The following is a 4,790-nucleotide window of genomic DNA, read 5'->3' on the forward strand; positions in this document are numbered from 1 at the left end:
CGTCTCTTCCGCCATCCGCGCAGCGGCTAGGCACGCTGCGCGCACACCAGCTGCGGGCTATGACGTCATTCCGCGCATGCGCACAGCTGGCGGAGCTGTGGTGACGCGGCTCAGCGCGAGGCCACGCTGACCTCACGAAGTGGCTGGCATATTATAGCTATTGGTACCAAAGGTAAGATGATTAGAAGATTTGGGGTACAGTCAGCAGGGGTAATAGTAGGAGGATGTTGATTGGCTGAGGATGATGCAGCAGCGAAAGAAACCTAGTAGTCTGAGGAGGATGCAGCAACAGGCGAAAAAGGTACTTGAGTTGTACGTGCTTTACTAGGTGTATCATATTTTGCCATACTTAAAAAAATTAGACGCATCATCCCAGTTGTAGAAAACGTCAATAAAGACATGGTCATAATGGAAACGAACTAATGAGCCATTATCTCAAACAGAAGCCGAGCTTCTCCAAAATTTCTGCCTTATTGTACGAACCCTTAAGGAAAAGTCTTCTTTGATACTGATTTCTGAATTTTTTAGAGTTTGCAAAATTTTCATTATTGTATTTTTTTTTGAGAATCGGAAAGCCTAAGAATAGCAAACAGGTCAGGTTTGCACATTGCGACTTCTTCCCAGCCTCTGAGAACGTTCAGTTTGACGACATGGGATCTTTAGTTTGTCACCAATTAGTGGAGAGGCATTAGCTAAAAGTGAATCACTGTTTTCTTCGTCATCTTCGGACAGTACATACAAAATAATGTTTTTGCGCCGTGATCTGTTTTCTAAACCATCAAAGTTTTGGTGCTAGTCTAATACAACACCCGCCGTGGAAGAGATTTCGGAACGCTGGTCTTCACATGCTGAAATAGGCTCACGGTCACGAGGTGACTCTAAAAGAGAGACACGCAATTCTGGTGCCTCAAATCAGGCATGAAACTGCTGCTTGATGTCTGCTATATCTTTTGCGGTTTCGTTTTTGATGTTTAATTAATTAAGAAAACATAGATTGGACACTTGGGCTTTCAGGACTCTGTTTCGTCAACTGAGGAGCCAGTCGCGCACGCTTTAAAGCAGGTAGACTTGTTCCGACCTAGGTTCACTTCTATGCCACCACTTAGCAAAAGTCTGCTAAGGCAGTAGAGAGCATTTCAACAAGAAAAAAATGACACTTTGTGGCCATGGTAGCCGCAGCAAAAAGCGATTTACGAACTATATAAGGCAAGTTTGACTTTTTTCCGGTAAAATATTTTTTATGACGCGAAATAAACCTTACAACCTTGGATGTCGTCAGCATGATGGGATTGACAAGTTCATTCCACTCTTGAAAGTACACACCAAGTGTTTTGAATGATTCGCTAGTTCAGTAACCTGTGATTTGTAAAACAAAGCTATCTCTGAGCTACAACTTTTATTCTTCGGTAAGAAAAGTACAGCTTTGGATTGTGTCAGATTTACTGAAAGGTAGTTTGTGTCCCACAATTACTCTAGATTGTGTGATTAGCATGCATGTTTAGATCGTTGCAGTTATCGCAAGGTATAAGGGTAGAATGTCATCTGCATAAATGATAAAGCAGGCGGAAGTGTCAATAGTAACAATATCATTAATACAGAGTTTCTGACAAACTGACCTCATTAGACCGGAAGTGCTGCATGGAAACTACACCGCCGAACCAGAATTGGAAACCAGAATTGGAAACCAGAAGTGATGCCGTGAAGTGACGTTACCGGACCACAACACTTCCAGCAATGCCTCGACATGTTTCTTGTGCAATCACAATAAAATTCGTCAATGCGCTTGCTGTATTGCGATAGCACAAAGAACTCGTCGAGTTGTTGTCGGAACACTTCCGGTTCGCTGACTTCACTTCAGTTTGCCACTTCGGGTTTGATGGCGTAACTTCGGGTTTAATATGCTCACTTCAGGTCATCAATAGACCATATGCGAAATGCGCAGCGCCATCTCGTTCACAAGTTGATAGTTAGGTCCGCCATCTTGGTAACGGCGAGGATGCAGCATAACCGCCATTACTCTATGGGAAGCGGAGACTGTATGCGCAAGGCCCGCGCGGATTCACAAGCCGCAGATCGACCCACATTGTATAGCGAAAATGCCGACGCTCTGCTGTGTCCCCTGGTGTAAACAGCGAGGACCCAAGAATCCAGGCGGTAACAAGTTGCGTGGTATTTACTTTCACACCCGTGTAATCCGTGCCCGAGAGGTAGGGAAACATCGGACTTACCCGGTACCCATTATTAATAGTCGTCTCAGGGAAAAAAAGATAACCTCGAGTTGACTACAAATGATAATACCGGTTAGAGAAGTACCATGCTGCACCTTAATCGATGTTAATGAAATTTGTGAAAGGCTTCCTTTTCTTCTCGCGTCAACCCCGCGGTGTGCCCGTGTTATCTGCATGTACAGCAGCACTTCTTTTTACCCAACAGCCGTGACAGCAGCCGTGTCGTTAGAGCAAATTCAGATGTCTGTGAATGTGCAAAGGCTGTAAATATTAGGGACATGGCGCTCGCTCTTGTAAGCCCGTGGTCACATGGGCGTGCATTAATGCCGAGCTTTGCTCAGGTACAGGCTAACCTTCGCGCCGCGATTGAGACGCCGGATAGTGCGGATAAAGCGGTGGACGCACATTCTCGCGCCGGTGGCACACGGGGACTTACGATCGTGATCAATTATCGCTCTTACGCGGTCCAACTAACCGAACCGCACCGAGTTTGCCGAGCTCTAGCGCACAACACGATTGCCTACGATTGCGGCAGATCGCAATTTTAATAATCCGCATGGCCAAAATCGCGATCGAAAGTGCCCGCTGGACCAATATGCATATTGACCAACACAGCCTGGTAACAAACACTTCCACCGTTGCGGTTCAGTTATGTTTATTATCAAGCGGAGTGTTTTTAAATTTCGCGCGCTGGTGAAAATATTCTTGTGTAGCAAATATAGGTTACTGATGAATTATTTGTTGATACAGGTTTTAACTACAAGTAAATCTCTTGAAACTTGCAGGTTTCTTATCATCGCTTCCCAAGAGATGCCACATTATACAAAAAGTGGATCATCGCCATCAAGAGCGACGCAGGGAAATACTTCAAGGTGACAAAATGCACAAGAGTGTGTTCAAGGCATTTCCTGTCATAAAACTTTATTCCTGGTGTATCATGTGGCAACAACTTACTGCGACAAACAGCCTTCCCCAGTGTGTTCAGCTTTGGCAAAAAGCAACAGCTTCGCAAATCACCCAAGAAGCGAACATTGAGCGCCTGTCCACACGCACATCAGATTTCAGATTAAGCGGTTGCTCGAGCGCTGACTGTAGAAGACAGTGCAGCAGAATTTTTTGGTGACCAGTCTACTTATCGATTGTCAGCAGCAGCACTTGAGTCCGAAGCACCTGAAACAGAGAGAGACACCGCTAGGTGTTCACCTGCTTCTGGTACCACCCCTTTATTAGGTAGTGGCGAGCCTATCAATCAAGTGGAACGCCTCGAGGGTGTGGTTACCGCACAGACAAAAGAAATAGACAGACAGAAATATGACTGTGAAGTCCTCCTGGAGCAGCTGCTCCAGACGAAGAAAGAGTTGCACTTTTCACTCCAAGAAAATCGCCGCCTCACTGCAGGTCTTGAAGAAAAAAAATTAGAAGAAAAAGCTTTGGCATTGACCGTTTTAAACACTCAAATAAGGACTTACTTGCTTACACAGCAATACCATCATACTAGCACTTCCTGGCATTGATGACTTTCATCAACCTCGGAATGAATGGGAGTAATATTTTGAGGAATGCTGGCATCAAAGCCAGCGGAGGCCGACGGCGGAAGCTGACGGCAGAAAATGAACTGTTCCTCGTACTTGTAAGGCTTCGTCTCGGCCTCTTCGAGCATGACCTGGCACACAGATTTGGGATCACTCAGTCAACAGTGTCACGTATATGTGTGCCGTGGATTAACTTCATGTACACAAGACTCTGCAAACTACCACTCTGGGTATCAAGAGTTGTAATAGACGCAACAATGCCTGCAGCATTCAGCACGTATCCAACAACAAGGTTGTAAACTAGGAAGCGCAAAATACCGGACGACGGACAGAGTAAGGGACACAAAAAACAGGTTCCCTTACTCTGTCCGTCGTCCGGTATTTTGCGCTTCCTAGTTTACAACATGCATCACCAACTAGCCCGGCAGCTTGCTATCCTGAACCAACAACAAGGATTATTTTGGATGCAACAGAGATAAAGTGTGAGGTGCCCACCTCACTGTCTCTCTAGTCGAGCTCCTACTCTACTTACAAGACTTCAAATACCTTTAAAGGCCTCATTGGTGTTTCACCAAACGGCTTAGTGAGCTTTGTGTCAGAGATGTACACAGGTTCTATCTCAGACAGGGAGGCCGTACTGAAAAGTGGATTTCTGAACATCAAGTTTGACAAAAATCATTCTGTCATGGCAGACAAGGGGTTCTTGACTGAGGACCTTTTGGCAAGCAAAAAATGTTAAGCTGAACATTCCATCATTTCTGCACAGGAATGCCCTTTCTGAACAACTAGTCAGGGAAACTAAGGAGATTGCTTCATTGAGGATCCATGTAGAAAGGAGAATAAGAAGGGTCAAATCATTTCATATATTTGATCGGCCGATTCCACTCACACTGGCTCCCATAATAAATCAAATCTAGACTGTGGCTGCTATTCTCACTAACATGCAAAGCCCATTGAGCAAACCTTCACAACCAAGCAGGTAACAGCTGGCACCTCCAACAGATCTAATGACTGAATAACTTAAAGGATG

At 45.1% G+C, this 4,790-nt stretch overlaps 1 pseudogene; it reads left to right on the plus strand.

Annotated features, from left to right (window-relative positions):
- Nucleotides 1-241: 241 nt before the first annotated feature.
- LOC144102793 (uncharacterized) lies at nt 242-4,499 on the plus strand (annotated as a pseudogene).
- Nucleotides 4,500-4,790: the final 291 nt, after the last annotated feature.

This window comes from Amblyomma americanum, chromosome 8, assembly GCF_052857255.1.
Source record: "Amblyomma americanum isolate KBUSLIRL-KWMA chromosome 8, ASM5285725v1, whole genome shotgun sequence".
Taxonomy (NCBI): domain Eukaryota; kingdom Metazoa; phylum Arthropoda; class Arachnida; order Ixodida; family Ixodidae; genus Amblyomma; species Amblyomma americanum.